Below are 19,784 nucleotides of genomic sequence, written 5' to 3' on the forward strand. Positions count from 1 at the left end.
TTCAGAGTCAGAGTATGATCAGTAATGTCACCAGCAGTGGAGATGGAAGAAGTCCTGAGATTTGGTCACATAGTTAATAGTGACCTCAGAACAACCGAGTGGAATATATACAGCAGAAACTAAAGAAGACTTGGGCAGAGATAGAGTAGGCAGAAAGTCATCCGAGGTAATTGTTTCAGGCAGTGCATTATTTTATTTTGGAAATTATGGTCAAGAGGAAGACTAAGCAGCAATGGGAGAGCAAAAAGAGGTTAAATGTAGGATTTTTGAAAATATGGATGAGACAGATATCCTTATATGTATGTTAGGGTAGCCATGAAGAGTTAAGAAAAATAATAAGATGAAAAAAAGCAAACAGAAAATTATATGATTACTGGGAAAAGAGGAGAGAGTAGAAGAAAAACTGATAAGAATTGCCAGGATAAGTGATTAGGAGAGAGAGGAAAAAGTGGGAGAGCAGATGAAAGCAAAAAGAATATGAATTTGTTGATCAGATCTTTTGATAAGAACTGCTAACATCAATGAGAAGAAGGCAGAGGGGTAAAGGTGATTTTAGGAGGGAATTAATGGTAACTTTACCATATATTTTTAGATTATAAAAATGGAGACATCATTACTTAATTCAATGTGACAAATATGTAAAAAGTGAAAAATTTTTACAACCTCATGTTTTAAGTGTAAATAATATTAAGATCCTCAGTCATATAGGATAGTAAAGTAAAGTTTAAACATTATCAAGGATTTGTGTGGGAAAGTCGTAGTAAGCAACTGTGGAAGAGCTGATTTTTGTCTTCAGCTACGCAGGAAAAATGTGTTTGCATGAAAACAAGATGATTTTTCAAAGATATTACTCCCTAGTATATATAAACATTTGAGTTACCACAAGGAGATCAAATACTTATGGAAGTTTTATTCCTATATTTAATGCAAGTTGAGGTCCACTTTTGTTATTGTTTTGCCAGCTCCCAGGCATTTCCCTGCTTCCTCACTGGCAGCATAATGAGCAACACATCACTGGTGATGGACAAAATTCTACCACTGGAAAAGCAGCGTGTTCGTCTGGTGTTTAAAAGTCATTTGTATATCTGGTTCTTCCATACCTATAAAATAAGCTTCTTGCTGCTTAATTTTAGCAGTGATGGTATCAGACACATGGTGGGTAGAAAAGATTTAGTAGCTCAGCTTGTCCATCCTATAGTCCTAAAAGCTGGAATATTTCATCCAGTAGAGGTTTAAGTTAGCAAGTTAAATCAGCTTCTTGCTTTCAAGTGGTAAACTTTCCAAATTAGAGTTTCCATTTATGACTTCCCATCTAACAGTTTACTAAATTTAAATTTCAGTATTTTATCGTCTTTTTCCATATATACAAGTATGGTAACACTAAAATGTGCCACTTTATTATATGCACATGAAGAATTTTAATTGGTATTAGTTTTGTAGAAAAATTCAACAATTTGAATAACTGTACAAGATTCTTGCATATAAGCCACTACTTAAGGAATAAGTATAAAGTTTATGAGAACAAAGATCACATTGATTTACCTTTTGCAACATCATTTTAAGTAATTTATTTAGAAGCTCTAATACATGCTAGCATAATCAGTTTGATCCTTTGATCCAAGCATCAGAATGCACTGAACTGGTGTCGCTGTGACATCTGAGTGCAATGTTAATATATGTATCTCAGTTTTAAAAGTTTGTAATAAGTAGGCCTTCTGTATTTGCATACTGGCTTCATTAAGTTTGTTAGCAGTCCGGCTTTTCTGAGCATTTCTTTCTGCTCAGAGAATCCCTGCTCTGCACAGATCTAGCATAGCACTCAGTAGCACAGCTGCATTTCTCAGCCAGCATAGGCTCTTATAGTCACTGGCAGTTAAAACAGCTCTACTGCCAAGAAAACACAAAATCACTTTGCACCCCTCCTTCTACTCCAGCACAGCACCTAGTCCATCCAGACAAAGAAGAATCTTCTTTCTGCATCCTGGGTTAATTCTCTGTTAAATATACATGGAGGAATAGGAATGCATACCAAAGAGYAGGTAAATTCCAGCAATTAAGAAAAGGTGAATTCTGAAACTTTGTCTTTGTTGCTGAGTCTTCTGTATTTCCCATATACCATTAGTGAAGTCTAAGTTTGGCAATGATGCAGGGAAATGGTCCCCTTACACAAATGGTTTTTAAAGCTTTTTGTAAAAACGTTTGTGAATCAGTATTTCTTATCAAAGAAGAGAAAAGAGGCAGAGGTGAAGAAAGGAGTATTTAGCTCTGAAATCAGAGAGATTTTAGGTAACAATAGCATTTTAGGACTAAACTATGAAGATACCTATATTTCAAGCAGTTTCCACCTGTCCCTAATTATAGTAGTGCTTCATTGTAGTGCTTCATTCCCCCCCAGCAACTTTACACACTAGATACAGAAGTACTGAGCTGAAACTACATATAAACTTTAACATGTTCAGAAAAGAAGCATACATTAAAAATACAGAACAAGTTGTTATAAGACATTTAGATTTGTCTTGAAACCACCATTTCCTTTCAGGAATTGCAGTGCACTCCTGCGCATACAATGGCAACTCTGAAAAACAACATCCTCCAACATTCCAGCTTTTCTAGGCATGCTTTAATTAAAGGGATTCTGCAGTACAAGGAAACCTGAATATTTAGAAGTAAAACATTTATTATAAAAGTACACTGTTATGAATCCATATATATATTCAGAGAGAGAAAAGGGAATGCTTATAGTAATGCTAGTAGTTCACATGAATTTACAAGGGCAAATCATGCTTAACCAACCTGACAGCCTTCTACAGTGAGATGACTGTCTCGGTCAATGAGGGGAGAGCAGTGGCTGTTGTTTGACTTGACTTTAGGAAGGCTTTCGACAYTGTCTCCCGTAACATCCTCATAGATAAGCTGATGAAGTACAGATAAGATAGATAAGTGGTCAGTGAGGTGGATTGAAAACTGGCTGAACTGCTGGGTTTAGAGGGTGGTGATCAGTGGCACGAAGTCCATCTGGAGGCCAGTCACTAGTGGTGTCCCCCAGCGGTCAACACTGGGGCCAACACTGTTTAACCTCTATTAATGACCTGGATGATGGGACCAAATGCACCCTCAGCAAGAATCTCAAGTGATTCCAGAACTGGGAAGAGTGGCTGATACACCAGAGGCTAGTGCTGCCATTCAGAGGGACCTTGACAGGCTGGAGAGAATCACTAATCTTTTAACAATCTCATGCAGAATAGCAGTTATGAAAAAATCCTTGACACTATCAGCAAGAGATCCATTCTCCTGGCCTCATTCCTGTGCCACATTTCCTGGAATGCAGTCTCAGTCTAGACATACAACACTTTACAACTACTTTTAGCTATGTCAATGTTTATATTTTGAATGGGTATATCGATGCACAAAAAGAATAGCAAAAGGATACCATGATTTTGGGCAGCCTCTTCTCTTTTCACTAAAACATGCCCATAAGTAGATTCCATGCTGAAAATTGTTTTATCAGCCCAGTGAATATGTAATACTACAGAATTTTAGTCTCTTAACTATTCCAATTGACATGGAAGGTAAATGACATTATGCACATATTTATTTGCTTAAAACATACAAGTCATACATGGGTTGACATGTCTGGAGCCACAGCTGCAAGCTGTAAACAACACTCACTCCATAGAAACTGTCGAGGTTGTGTTCAAAGAACTATTTTAAGAGGCAAAAGCTTTCTCTCCTAATTTGAGAAAGTAAAAACAAAACTCACTTTGCCTAGCTTGTTCAGATCAGGATGAAAATTTTCTAACCACTGTCTTATGAAGTCGTATCTCCCTTTTTTTCCCCTTATATAGATTGGATAGATCATAAATATAGAATGTATAAATTGTAGGATATAAAAATAATCTATGAAATAACGTGCTGTGAGTGAAAAGAAGAGAATTCATTCTGGTTTGGATTACATCAGAGCAATCTCATTAGTTTTTGTGGAATAACACAATGGAACTAAAAGACTAGCATGATCCATGTTTTTAGGAAATATGTCAGTGGCGCTAGACATGCTATGTGCTCTTTGCACAGCACATACACACATGCACAGCCATGGTACTGTTCACTACTCAACTGCATAGAGGACTAACAGGGAGAGCAARTGCTTGGGCCTGAGATCTTCTCAGCAGGGGAAGTGGTTCCTCCCTCACCAGACAAAGAACTGTCTGATATGGCATGTAAAGGAGCATACTGCAACTGAAAGGCAATGTGGCAAAGTCCCCATCTGTAGAAAGAGTAGGGAGCTAGAAAAGATTCATCACAGTCGCATAGTTCATCCAGCACTTCTTTCTGAAGTAATGCCAACATGCCACCTTTTGTAATGGGAGTGAACCACCAAAATTGTTATCTACCCGTCTGATGGGAGCTTGTACATAGATAAGAACAGCTGCATGTCACCTGTTATCAAGAACGTGGTTGCTGGCCAAGGGACCTGTATTACTCCCTTCTGTTTTTAAGTTTTAATTTTCATCCACCATGGAAAGATAAAATTAATTCCAGTTTAGCTTGAAATTCCTGCCTGCACAGGTGTGCTGTGAGAATGCCATTGTGATGTTCAATTTAAAGCTGGCTGAATGTTTTAGTTGACTATGGTAATTATCAGAACTATTGGTTTCAGTCCCCCCCTCCCACTTTAATTTGGATCAGATTTGCCAGATAGTTTCAGCTGACTTTTTTCCTAGATAAATAAAGCTAGAGGATGAAAAGGAAATGATATTGCCTTTTGATGCAATACCTGGTGCTCAAACTATGCAGAACATAAGAGATGTGTATTTAAGACATGTCCTCTTCATGAGATTATTTGAATTCAAGATTTTAATTTCCTACCTATATGAAACCTCTAATTATCATGTTATTAGTTTTTCCTGGGTGGGGTCCTCAGTCCCTCCTCTTGATACTATTCTACTTTGTATATGTAATTAAATACTGCCCAGAGCAGGGAATCCAGCTGTCCCACTCCCTGGATGTGTGCTCTAAGCAGCAGGGTGGAGCAGCACCTCTGGAAGTTGGGCAGGGAAAGGTTCGGAGAACCCCAAGGTCATCCTAAACATGCCCAGCTGCAGACTCTTCTGCCCTCCTCAGCTGGGGAAAGGAGGCAGGAGCCAGTGTCCCTTCTTCTCTGCCTCTGTTCTTTACATCCCTTTGTTCCTTCAACAGAGAAAAAAATTGTGAGGGCCAGAAGTAATAAGTTTGTGATTTATAGGGGTAGGTCTTCTCTCCTACTGACCTAATATTTATTATGCATCTTATGTGAAAGTGGGATGGAACAGTTAAAACAGGAGAGACTGAGGGAGATTCACCTCTGAACATCCTGTCTCCTGAGGTTAGAGGATTCCTCCAAATTCGCTTGATTTCTCCTTGGACTGGGAGGGGACCTTAATCCAGATTCCTGCATCTTACTGAATAAAACAGCCTGACCATGCAGCTGTTTGTTAGAGGGAGAGCTCACTACTCCAAACCTTTGTGAATTCAGCGCTTTGATTCCTCTTCTTTTATTACAAGCATGCCTAAATAAAACATCTAGTTTTCTGTCAAATGGAATGACTTACTCAAACTGAGACTTTTTCAGTTTTCCTTTTCATCAAGGAAAAAAAAATATTTTGGCTCAGTCTAAACAACTTTTATTTGTTGTTAATTTTGTCAGTTTGGCAACCAATCAAAAAAATCACTTGCACAGCACTAGTTCCACTGTTATCACTCAATGATTTCTATAAATATAGCAAATAATGTGCCTGACACAAAAGTACACCTATAACATCTTTGTTATCTACAATTTTTAAATTCCCATCCCAGTTACACCTATGCCACTCCTTTGTTTTCAGTGGCATTGTACAGGATTAACTGAAGAAGGAACCGTGTCTTCAAAGTTAATTAAAATGTTGTTGATGAAGACCGAGAAGGAATACTTAGAAGTTATAGGCGAAGAGATTTAGATACTCAACACGGGGCAGTAGTGCCCAGGCTTTCAGGCTCCTTATCTAAGGAAGAGAAATGCTTCTGGGTTTTCGCAGTTGTGAAACAACAAGCTAAAGTCAACATGAGGTATAGCTACTTAGGCTTCCCTCAGAGGCTTCTATTTTCTCCTTTCTCTGGAGGCCCTGTCTTCTCAGTCTGGTGCTGTCACATCTTTAATAAAATCAATAATCTTCCTCTGGCTTAGCAGCTTCATGAATTCTGATTAAGCTTTATGCCAATGGCTGCATATTAAGAATAAYAGGCAAGAAGAAGACTTTAGTGTCTCAATCTATGAGGCATTATATTTTTTTCTTTAGGCAAACTGCTATTGATTTGATTTTTTTTCCCAGTGTGGCCTCTGTAAATAAAGTGTTAGTACACAGTACACTTACTGTACCACTTCTCATACCTACAGACCAACTGTTTCTGATGAAGACCTACTTTAACTGTTCTATGACTACGAATGTGTTTAATTAAAGGCTCATACGGTAAGCCTTTGGTGAGAAAGTTTCATGTGCTCACAAGAATTAGTATAATAAGAAATCACAATGGTAGCATAAGAAGTGAAAAATCAGAGTGAGCTCTAGCACTGCATTTCAACAAAACATCAACATGGAAGCATCCCCATAACATTAAAATTCAATTAAGTATTTTGGGGGAAAAGACTAGCACTGAAAGAAGAAGTGTCTGACTACAGGAAGTTATGTTGACAAAATTTCATAAAGTGGAAATTGGAAACTCATACTCTAAAGCTCTGTTCTATTAACAGTTTGATGTCCAAATAGGTAATGTGCAATTTATGAGAATTCTGTAATGTGATCCAGACTTGGATCCTGTTCTACTTGCCTAAGAATTTGTTATTCTTATTTAGAAAGCAGTGATTTGAAGACCAAACTACTCTCTCTGATTTCTTAAGCCTTTTTAAAATCATTTTTTATATATATTGCTCATGGTAATTTTCTATGGGCTCCGCTTTGCAGCTCCCTGTTTTCAGTCCTCTCGGGCTCATTTCTTTGCTACTGTTTTCTTTTGGGAGACAGGGACGAGTTTAGGGGAATTAGATGTTTGTGTGGGGGGATGATGTTAGCAATGCAATCGTGCAGAAGCATAGATAGACTTTTAATTATTGCTTCACTGTTTTCTATGAATGTGTCATGTACATGCAGTTCTAGGCTGACTTCTATTTTCATCTTTTGAGATTTGATTTACCAAAAACATACATAAGTCCTCTTTTCATATGATGAATGTTTTGTTTTCTACAGTCTTGTATATACTTTTTGTTTTAGTAAGTAAGTAAGTTTCTTTGTTGCTTATGGTCCTCTTGTGACTGCAACAGTAGGTAAGCATCTTTGTTTAACAGCTTTTATTTTTTCTGTATTGAAACCCTTTTATTTCCGGTATTTTTTCTGAAATGGGTTGTGTGGAAAAACATTCCCTAAAACTTCTTTGTATATCTCATTTTTATTTTTTAATGATGTCTCCTATTAGTTAGGAATATCCATTCCATTGGAAACCCTCAAGAGATATGATAGAAGCCAAAAGTAGCATATTTGGAAGTCGGCCTACAGTGAAACAGGAAAAAATTATCAACATGCTTTCTTTTATGAAGGAATCTATGGCCCAGAAGGACTTAAAAAATAGAAAGGGAGGAAAGAAGCAGCCGAGTATGATAATATTGACAAGGCTAATAAGCAGATTATAGTTTGAAAATATGCAGAAATCCAAGGAGGAGGAGCAGTAAGTGAGCTCTTTGGTAGCTGCCATGGTAAAGGTGACCCTGCCCTTCAGAGCAGTTACCTCTGCAGTGAGATTGGTAAGCAGATATCCAGAACCTCAGGGAATATCTTGCAGCAGGATAAATATTCCACAAAGATGAAGCTCGGGGAAATTGAATCCAGAAACAGGGAAAYGAAAATTAAATGGTCTGATAGGGGAAAGTGAATGAATAATCACAGACACTAAGACAGAGATCCTTTTTAAAGTTATTTCAGGATGCAGATGTTTTTGAGGGACCTTCCTCCACGATTACCAATTTGCATTTTAAAGCAGTTAGATATCTTGGACTCAAGATATCTAGGCATGGGCTAACCAGCTTCAGGTTAGTTCAAAGGTGACACAGAAGGGTATTCAAAACATGTTTTATAAAAAAGTAAACTTCTCTGCAGTTTACTTTAAATCTTTTCTTTAGCATTGTTGTTTTTTTGTTGTTCCAAGAATCATTTGAGATTAGTATAACTGAAAGAATGAGGGGGGAGGGAACCTCAGTTTTTTGGTGCTTAATATTATATGTGTAGGTATTCTTTTCTTTTGTTTGTTTTTAATAAAAACACTCGCATTGATTGTCTGGATCTTTCATACAGCAACAAGGAAGAAAAAATGTTTAAAAAATTAACTGTACAAGCTTGAGTACCTACCACTACCTTAAAATCACTTTAGAACACAGTGGATTTCAAGCTGACGGTATTATAGAACCCAATATGACAACAGGCAACTAATGCCAAAAACATCTGTAACTATACTATGGACTAAAACCAGGACTTAAATCTGATTACCACACCAGTACCTTCAGTGTCCTGTTACTGGCAAACAGTATCTGGTGTTGCAGCATCACATTGTTTTTTCTTCACCAGTTCCATACATACAGAAAAAAACAGCTTTGCCAGTTATGCAATGGAGTGAAATAAAGGAAATTTCCTTCTTTGTTTGGAACGATTCATATATTTCCAGCCTAATCTAACTTGCACTGCATTATATGTGCCACAAGGTTTAATTACATAGGAGCCAAGATGAAACTGGAGGAGCCCAGTAACCGTGGAGATTAGTGATCAATAATATAATACTACTTGTTTGTAAATTATCCATAGCCCATATATCCTTTTGTAAAAGGCAAATAAGCAAGTGAGATCCAGGCAGCATGTTCAATTTATTATTATTATTGACTATCTTCCCATTAATAATGTTATTTTCAGATTGTTCAATACAATATGGATCAGTCAAGAYGATTGTCTTTTGAGTAGCTCTTCAACATAGAAGCAATATAAAGGAGTGACAGTAAAGATACATCTGAGTGAGGTACGGTGAAAAATGCTTCCTTTTTTTGACCAAAACTCATCATGAGTACTGCTATGATGTGTTATGTCCCAGTGTGATTAGGAAAACATGAAAAAGCATGTGCACCATACACAAAACACAATTCACCTTCCTAATTCCTTTTCCAGTAAAAAAGTCTTTATCGTGAAGCTCACTAAAAGTGGCAACCATAATTTGAATACTATTTCAGATAATGATTATGAAGAATCTGGAGGAGGTTTTAAATCTTATAGTTGCTTTTCCTATTGGGTAGATTTAAGAAAAATTCTGACTAAGCATTGTTTATCTTCCTCCTTACTTTTAAAGAAACTACTAATCAGTTCTGCTGAGAATATTTTCCCTTGGAAAACTGATAGTCATCAAAATTTAAACTGCTCACATGCTTTACTATTTTGGCAACTATTTGGAAGGGAAAAAGTCTTTTCATTAATGTTAATTTCAACATTTTTAAGATTTCTAGTTGGTTTTCAGAATTACATTTCTAAAAATGGATATTATAATGTCAAAAATCTTTTCCACATTTTTTACGATTGTAAGTAATGTAAACTCAACAACGACCTGTTTTTTATTTCACTCCATGATGGATTTGTTTCCTCTTATTTGGGGATAATAATGATAATATAATAATTTTAAAAATCTTCCATAGAATATGGAATCTGTTTCCCCACCAATTATACATAACAAAGCATAGGGAATTAAAAGCCCTTTCAGAATAATTCATAGGAGTATTTTAGTATATCCAGAGAGTGAATGGAAGTAGGAAGGGAACTGGATGATATATATATATAAATATAGTTATCTATTTATCTGTTTTGAAAGGATTAGAGTTAACTGATTATGACAAATCCCACTTTTGTAATAACTACATAGTAATTGGGTAATTGCCATAACAAATCCCTCTTTCATGATTTCAAAAGAACATTCAGGATCTCTTAGGTTTGACTCTATGCTTGAAGAGTTCTTGCAGTGAAGTCCTGTGTAAATACAACGGCTGCCTGCCGGTCAGGATAGCCTTCTGGTTTGGATCAGAAGCATGTTTCTGAAGTCAATCTCCTGACCATTCTTCCACTTACTGTGCAAACTGGATTGCTGTTGAATGAAGCTAGACCAGAAGATACGCTCCAGAGTCCAGTGGGCATTCAGCCCATAGGACAAGACTATGGTAGTCTAAATACCCCCTATCTATACATTCACCTAGAAATGCTTCTAAGGGTGAATGTTAGGCCCTCAGCCTCAGATTTTTTGCTCTACAGATCCACTCCCATTGGGCTGCTGTACTTGCTAGTGTAGTGCTGTGGTTATGGACAAAGAGCTGTGTTAATGCTCTGGATAGATCAGTTTAACAGAGTGAATGGGGCTTAGGATTTTCTCAAAACCTCCTGTCTGTGACCACCCTGCACGAATTTCAAACAGAGCTCCTCCATTATTCACTACTTGTGCAAAATCCTGTAGAAGACCTCCTCAGCTGGTTAAGAAACTGTGTTTCGTCATATCAACCCTAAAATATCTTACCAATTGCCCTGGTAAGTGGCAGATTGATTTTAAGCTGGCTCTGCTGACATCTAAAGTGCCTAATGGAGTTGGTCCTAGCTATTTGTGGAGTTTCCTTCTCGAGCCTCCTGCTGAGGAGCAGTACTTTAACACCATGCAGAGATTTCACTGTTACGCTGGAGGTACTGAGGGAGTTGCAGTGTTGCTATGGTGAACCCAAGCATGTAGAACTTGTTTGCCCATGACATCAGGCTTAGTTCATCCTTCACTCTAAGCAACACCTGGAAACATTTGTTTTTCAATGTTTTTTTTATTTTGACTATGAACAGACTGTACTTGAATGATATCCCTCTGATTGTTTTTCTTAAAACCTTCTGTTCATTATACTCAGCCTCTAAAATTAAAACACATACCCCTCTACCTGAAATGGAGGGAAAAGGCAAGGATTTAAATCTGAGAGTCAAGAACACTGACCCTCATGAAAGCAGTTGGACTGCTGCTGATCATGGATATAAACTGTCTGTGTCCACTTGGGATGCAGGATGCTGAGTCCTGCAGCCCTGGCTTTCTGGTGTTCCAGATGGGTATCTACTGAAATGCACCATAACTTCTCCTCTGCCTACACACATTTTTTCCAGTGAAGGTAACACAGGGAAAAAAATACCAGATGCTGAGGCCTCATCTTGATGTGCACCCAAGACACAGCACGGGTGTGTATCTGAACCAGGAAGTTAGTGTTTCTGACCTCTGAATTAGATATATAATTACTAGCAACTGGGAGGTAGGAGTCACTGTCCATGAGGAGCAGGGTTCATGTCCAGCTGGGAACCAGGAGCAACTACCAGTCACAGAAGCTAAATTTTGCCTTCAGAAGAAACAAAAACTCCTGGCTCCCAATTGATCTTCTTGCTTCTACTGAGATCAGTGATCATCCTCTCTCCAGGAGCAGTAGGGGAACCCAGTGAGGGGCTGGCTCAAGTCTGTGTCAGTTAGACAGGCAATTAGCTGAATGGTGGTATCCTACAAAGCACAACGCCTAAGGAAACCTGTAGTATGAGCTACTTTGCTGAGTTTCTGGAAGTATTCCAGATCCAGACTATTCCCCCCAAAAGCACTGAAATTCTCCTACTTAGCTTTGCGACCTTAATGTTCTTTTAGATTAAAAATTACATGTCTTTAATTGTCTTGATTTAAACACACACACACACAAACACACACACACACACAAAACACACAAGCCCAAGACAAAGTGAACCCATCTTCTGCCCTGAATTCTCTTACATTGGCTCAAACTGCCACCCCACCTGACTTATCAACAGCACTGGAATTCAACTTCCTCATCAGACTGGTAGTTGAAACCATCACTAAAAAGGCACAAAGACCTTTACCAGTGAATTTCTCAGATATTTGCTAAGAGCAGAGAAAAGGTGAGACAGAGTTGCCTAAAAATAGACATGAGATGCTATTGTAGGGTAAGTTCTGTTGACTGGAACACACAAGACGCACACAGAATCCTTGGCAGGCATTAAATACATAAATAGCACATTTTTAAAAAGCATGGAAGTCAGCCACATTTTAATGCTTTCTCCCTGCCCATTTTTAATTCCACTTCAAAAAGAGGTCACTAGAATTGCTTTTCCCCAAGCCTCATTCTTGGAAATATCTAATGTAGAACTGAATTGGAAGTGATCCCCTACCAGGAGGGATCACTGTTCTTGACCAGATTCTGCAACTTATTTCATTTGATTATTTTCTCCTCATTTAGCACTTAAAATCAATCACTAGGGCAGGGAAGGAGATGGGGATTGAAGGGAAGACAATAATCAAAGTAATAAACAACTCAGTTCCTGATAGAGAATGTATGCTTCTATAAATGATAAGTAAAAGATAATCATGTATTTTTTGTGTTTGTGAAGTCAAGTATTTTCATATAAAATCAGTATTAACATTTTAAAAAAGCTTTAGAAGCATACTACCAGGTTTTGTAATTAAACTGAGAAAACATTCTACATTGGATATGTGAATTTAATCTCTTCAGTTAAATATAAAAAATGTAAATACTTAGAATAACCTGATTGATTCCAACTGCAATTTTCTATAATAAGAAATTATGAGGATAGAGTGTAATTCTCAAGGCAAATGTTTCATGTGAAACCAACAAAGATTCAGATGTAGAAACTGCAACTTCATCTATGTACATAACAACTTCACATAAGTTACAACTGGGAAAGTTCTGAAGTACTGTTTTTTTAATGGGCATTAACAAAACAAAATCTTTTATTCCTTCACTCAGAATAGCTAGTAACTATGTTATTAACAGCAGATATGGCAAAACAACACATAATTCCAGCCAGTAGAGTCATGTGAAGCATCTGACATCTGAATTAAAGGAAAATGTAAGAAAATTCTTCTGGGAAAACTTAAGACCAATCTTTCTTACACAACACATCTTTCTGTGAATAATAATTTATATATATATATATATATATATATATATGAGGTTATGACACACTTATGCTATCCAAATTCTTTTTACACTAATTTTCCTATAAACTTTAGAACAAATCCTGTTCTCGGTTATGACAATGTATATTATAACAACTTTGCTGAAACTTGAGTTTGTGCAAAAATAGCTTTTCCCTTTTGAATTGCTTTTTTATGTGTGCACAAAATATCTTTCTACGCTGCGGACAAGATGTAGGCCCCCACTGGCAACTGAGCTTCATGAAAGTTATGTAAACTCACAAGGCCATTTTCTCACACATTTGAAGAAAGACGCAGGCCAAAAAACACCAGTTGGTTTCTTTTGCTGACCTATTATTAAGCAGTATATTATGAATTCCAAATAAATTCATTTCAGGAAGTGGTCATTATAAATTAACTTCCTCCCCATCTCTCTACTTTGAAATGTTGTTCACTTCATAACTAAAGCTGCGCATACAGAATGAAGTTTTATTTTTAGCTGACTTTTCCTTAGATGCTGCATATTCTGATTTCCCCCTCTTCCCTCTATGGCTGGCAGCAGACCAGATTTTTCATTACATTTGGAGCAAAAAAACAGCCTACTGAACCTTTCCCAGACCACATTTTCAAGGCTTAAACACTCTGAACAAATCAAAATACTTATTTAAAAGTAAATGAATTCCCATTTCTAATACAGCCTTCCACTATTAATGACAGGTCTGATCTCTGCAGAAATAATTCATCTGGGGAGAAGAGGAACAAAAAGGCTGAGATAAATTCAGCCTAGCTTCAAGCACTTAGCTGGAGCCATCTCGGTTAGTAACTGTCATATTTGGCTCCCTTCATAGTCGGACAAAGGAAGAGAGGACAAGCCAGAGGGTAATTTTGATTTTAAAGTTGGCTGAAGAGCTTCTCTTTCCCTCCTCTCCTGAGAGTAGAAGGAAACTAGGACAACTGGGGTTCTAATTAAGCGTAGAAGTATGAAGTAAACAGAGAAGAGATTCTTATCTGAGAATTTCCCCTCTTGGACTTTCTGGCCTGGACTGAGCCAGCATACCATGAGGCACTTAAGCAAGGCACCTAAAAGTTCAGGTTGGATGTATCGGGGACAAAAGGTTCAAGAGAGGAAATTCTCAGATAAGAATCTTCCCCCTTCTCTGTTTACTCCATATTTCATCATCTTAATAATGTAATAAACACTGTAGAAGAGGCTTCTCTAGGTCAGAGGAGTTTAAGATCAATAGATATATACAGGGGAAAAGGTAAACAGAGTAAGTGTTGCCAAGTTACAATGTTCTCAAGAACATTCCTGTTCAGATATTACAAAACAGATTCTCAATATCTTAAAAAGCATGAGCAGTGCCAAGCTACAACCTCATGGGTTTTTTTCTGTCAAAAGCATAGGATATTCTCATTTCTGATGTTGGCAGTGCCCTGTGTTAAATCTCATTGTGTGGGATACCTTCTCTAGTCTTCCAGTGCTCTGGCAATTCCTACTTTGATCCAGTTTGCTAATAGTTTTGCAAGGTTTTCTGTTCTGATAGCAGTTTTGGAATAGTCTTAAGAGGTGGTGGACTACTCGGTTGGATACTGACAAATTACTGGATCATGATTCCCAGAGTATAGTGATATATCAGAAGTGAATTGTATTTCAAACGCGAGCTTTTTCAGCATTACCTTCACAGTTTTTCTTTGGGAAGGCACACTATCAGTTTGTGCACAAGCCATAGTGAGTCTTTGAAGCAAGATGATGCAGTAGATCCCAGAGAGGCCTTGTTCAGTTAATTGTAATTTGTCTAAAAACACAATAAGCTATTTGCATATTTCCAAGTAAGTGTTTATTCTTTACTTGAATTACCTCATCTGTTTACAGAGGGTGTGCTAGCTGGATTTTTTCCCTCCTAAATAACAATTATTTTTCTTTTGGAGAAAATAATCTTTGTATGGTTGTATGGCTCGCTGCTGCAGCAGACACCCTACAACACCTTTTCTACAACATGCTGCGAAGAAGAGGATTTACAACTCCACCTGACACCATAAAATTATTTTTTTAATTGCTATGTGCATATTCTTCTGAATAGGCAGATTATTGCATTGCTACAGGAGATCCTCACAGAGTAAAAGTCTTATCTGACTCCTTTTTGATGTCTAAGGTAAACAGATCAGTCTTGGGATGACCTCCTCTTCTAGGAGGTAGCCTCTAGCACCTTGAACTAAATCTCTTATTTTGGTTGAAACAGGGCGAAATGGCTCAGGCAATCTGCTAAGAGTGGAGGACCACCAAAAGGTGATGTTGCTTAGTTTGATGTTTTTAAAGGTATGCTGTTTTCCAAGAAGACAGAGTAGGACTGCAACACCGCTTTGCTCATTTATAACAATTGTGTCAGGTATCTGTCATTACCTGGCTAGTTCTGTAGGAGACAGGAATGTAAGTCAGTCAAGACATTCTGCTGTGCTTTTACCCCCAGGATGTTGATGTGAAACATCCTTTTCTTTAAGGACTGTCACCCCTGAGATGCCTATCTGCCAGGATGTACCCCATCACAGAAGGAAAGTATCTGTCAGGACCCAACTGGATGGAGGAGCGCATTCCCCAAGAGGCCTTGGACTGACATTTCTCAAACAGGGCACAGCTTTCTTCTGAAGGAGGGACAGTCACTGGAGGTGGTGGGGAAGAGGGTTTGTTTGAGAAGGGTAAAGACTGTAATCGGACTTACAGGTCTTAAATGTGAATGTGAACAGTTTTGGATAAAACCTATCATCTTGGAAAATGATTTTATTCCTAAAGAATCTCTCAGATTTGCACAGACCAGCAGCTAAAACAGTTTGTCATACAAAAAGTAGGGAGATAACCACAATGTGAATAGAGATAATTTCACCAGAAAGTCTTTAAAAAACAAAAACACATCAGCCAGCTTTGTTCATTTACTCTAGTAATTTTTACAGCTGTCCTAAAATTTAAACCTTGTCTTTAATTTAAAATAATAAGATTCAAGATGAGCTTTTAATATTGGTTTCTACTGTAAAACATTTTAAAGTTCTATAGCAAAAAACTTTATTTCCATTTTTCGTATTCAACAGCATCTTATTTGATGCCATTTAAAAATCTGATGGCAACTTTTAGCTTTGAAACAGTTATTTTGTTAACTTCATTGTTGAGTGGATGAATCTACTGCACAGTACATGTAATAAACATGTAAAAAGCAACTATTAAATCCCTCTATTAATACACTATCCTTTGCCAATACGCCTTCTTCCCACCTTTTGCCTGTCCCCAAATGTCATTTAAACTAAATCAAAGTATAGAGAATTTTAACACTATATGTCAAATTTTAGCTATAACTAAACTACTGAAACTGATATATTATATCTGCAAATACTGTAATGCTACCTGAATTAAAATTTGGCAATTCTCTCTGAGGTAAATTTAATGCATATGACCTATTGCATCCTATCAAGTAGAGGGAGAGGTGTAAATGTTATTTATTTGAGAGATAACTGAAGGAGAGTTAACCAAACTACAAAAGACGTAAAAGTCAAACAAGTAACGAAAAGATCCTTTGAATCAGTTATTAAGTTAAATATTAAATCTTTGACAGAAGTCCTATCTACACATGTAACAGGCAAAAATCACATTTACAGAAATCTAAAAATGTCTTGAAGAGCAGAATAAGCCAAACAGATGCACCAGTAGTTTCTAAAAACAGCTGAAAAAGGAAATTACAGCACAGTCCCCAAAACATCACACATTTTCTTAAGGAAAACAGACAAATTGCAGATCTCTTCATAAAAAGGGTGACACAGTGGTCAGACTAACGTCACAAAGTCTTTTTCAGTTCTAACAAGTATCAGTTTCTTTAAATAAGAAAACCATCTTCTCACCATGATGGTCCTTTTTACCTGAGTCCTTGTTTTATGAGCCCATCTGCTTCACACCTTGTTTCCAGTGTGATTTAGATGGATGCTCAAAGCTGACCTTTCACAACGGTTACACGAACATTTGGATACAAGTGGCTACTCCAGCCATAATGGTGATATCCACAAACAGTTGCATGAGGGATGTTTATAATTGAGGCTCATCTTTTTTTTGTTTGCATGTGAGCAGTTTCTTTTATGTTCTGTCATTGAAGTGCATGTGTTGACTGACTTAAGAGGACAGCCTTGTAAATGAGATCTTTGATCTCAAGAGTTTATTTTATCTCTGCAGCAAGGAAAAYTGAATTGAATTGGCTGGCAGAACTAAGCCCTCTCTCTTCTCTATTCTACAGCTGCTACATCCTTCTGAGGTCATCACAGCTTCACATCCACTGCTAGATACTCTGTTTTGCCACAGAATTAAAAAAGGCTTCTCCAAGGTCTCTGCATAGCCTGCATTACAATGCTGAAAGCTTTACAACTTTAACCATTCAGTGTGCTCAGCTTGTTTTGTTTCTGTAGAAGGACAAACCACTGAGCTGTTATAGAGCAATATCTAGGTCTCCTCAAACTACCCCAATATCTCATCAGAAAGTTAACTTTAATAGAATATTCACTGTGGGGTTTTTGGTAAAACTGTCTAGAAAGGCTACAGTATGGAAGGCTGCAGATTGGAAAGAAATATCTGCTCTGAGATCTTGAAAGAAGTGTGTGACTGATCATTACTCTCCCACTATTTACATTAATGTACAGAGGCATTAGCATTAGGACCTACAGGCATAATAATGGCCAATTAGGCCTTAACACCTTTGTACTATCTATTCCATGTACACAAAAAAGACACTGTAGGGGACAATACCAATTTACTTCCTAAGCTGGATCACCAAAACAATAGTGTCATCATATGCTAACCAACTGCACTTCATTTAGCTTCTATATTTTCATTACAGCCAATGCTTGCTACTACAGAAATGAAAACAGTCTTGCTTATTAGTATCACGTAGTATGAAGAAAAACCTCACGCATCTGTATGTAGAACCTAAGACCTCTGCTCCAGAACTAGACAGACAGCAAGATACTATGCCTAGAAGATCAAATTTACTTTTTACACTGTTGGCATCTGAAAATGATAAAATTCTGAATTGTAAAAAATCTAAGTCTCATTTTATGGGCAGTAATAACAGACTGGCAACACAAAGGGAACAAGATAGTGACTTTTCTCCCCTTACAATAAATATAAATGCTTACATTTCTTTTGGGTGGTTTTGATTCAGACAGAAGGAAGGCTAACAAGTCTCTATGCAAACAGATCTCTCTTGCAGAGTGAAGCCTAGGTCTCTGCTGAGAACAGACTTGCCACTGTGAAAGATGCTGAAAGGAAAAAGATACTTCTCTAGAAGAGTCAAACAAAGGATGTATGAATCTAATTCTTAACCCCCCCCCCAAAAAAAAAACCCACCTCCATAGTCTCAATGGAGGATATAGGAAGGTTTATAGTTTTCCTTAGTTTAAGGAATTCAACATATTGATGGGAAGAAATCAAGCCTAATGTACCTATTTCTGACTTCGCAAGCTCATTACAGAATGTCAAGCTTAATGCTCATGAACAGATGCAGCACAGCAGCAGGGCGGAACATACCCAGCTTGGCTTATTACTGCACTAAAAGGGAATCTACCTTAGGATTTTAAGGAGTTATTCTCAGAGTTCTGCCTCTTTGTTGCTATAACAGACACTCTCTGGCTTTGAAATTAAATCCGGTTAATCTGGAATTGCCTTGTCATCAGTAGAACAGTTGCAGTTACCTAAGAAGGGAAGGACTTATCCCCTATTAGCTGCAGTTCTGGTTCCTCTCCATACTCACTAGACTGAGAAGAGAAAACCAAAAGCAAGATGAATTATCATATCATAACAAAAGGGTGGTGGTGAGGAAGAAAGYAGTTTCTCATGGAAGTTTTATGCTGTTGTTCCAAATAACTCACTCATCTTGCACTGAAGGCTGGTTTACTTCTGTTGTGAACATAACAGTTTCTCCAGCTAACAGTGGTGTATTATTTTAAGTTACTGTAATTACTGTGGTGAATATGCTCTGTGCCTTTTTCCTTTATTTGCTCTAGGGTCAAAACCTCTCATCTGTGACTACACAAGGGTACGTTTGCCAGCTGCAGTACTGCAGTATCAAGGTTTGGATCATGCTTTACAGAAAACATCAGCAACTGGATCTGTAATAGTCTCCTTGACTGACCTCCAATACAGTATTGTCTGGTTCTATTTTTGAATTTATCTCCAGGGAATCATCTGTAGGGACTAGTTCATGATCAGCCTTCTGCTGGGCTGTTCTGGATGCAATTATTCTTTGATTTACCTTTGAACAAGTGGGCTTAGCTCTCCTTTTTCTACTTTTAAAATTAGACTTTTCCAGAGACCTGCATTTACAACTTTTTCAGAGGAAATAAGAAGTGTCTTGTTATGTTTGATTTATTAGGAAGTTCCATAAGCAAGCTATCACACAAAGCAGCGCACATCTCCTGCAAGTGAAATTTGGAGAATTGCAAATGAAACTCAAAATCTCCTGCAAACCAGTGTAACTCTATCTAAATAAACTTTAAGAGTGAACGCCTAGTATTATGTGCAGTAATGGCAGTAACAAAGCTCCCATTTACAGCACTTCAGTGGCACAGGTTTATACCTTGGTCTTCCATTATTAATTCTGGAGTTGACAACCTCTCTTAATTTTGACGTTACTGATATCAGCCATGAAATATCTTTCAGTTCTATCTAAACAATCCATATACGTATGCATAACAGACATAGCTAACAGTTCTGTTCAAGG

Source organism: Apteryx rowi, unplaced genomic scaffold, assembly GCF_003343035.1.
Source record: "Apteryx rowi isolate R43461 unplaced genomic scaffold, aptRow1 scaffold_845, whole genome shotgun sequence".
In the NCBI taxonomy this organism is placed as follows: Eukaryota; Metazoa; Chordata; class Aves; order Apterygiformes; family Apterygidae; genus Apteryx; species Apteryx rowi.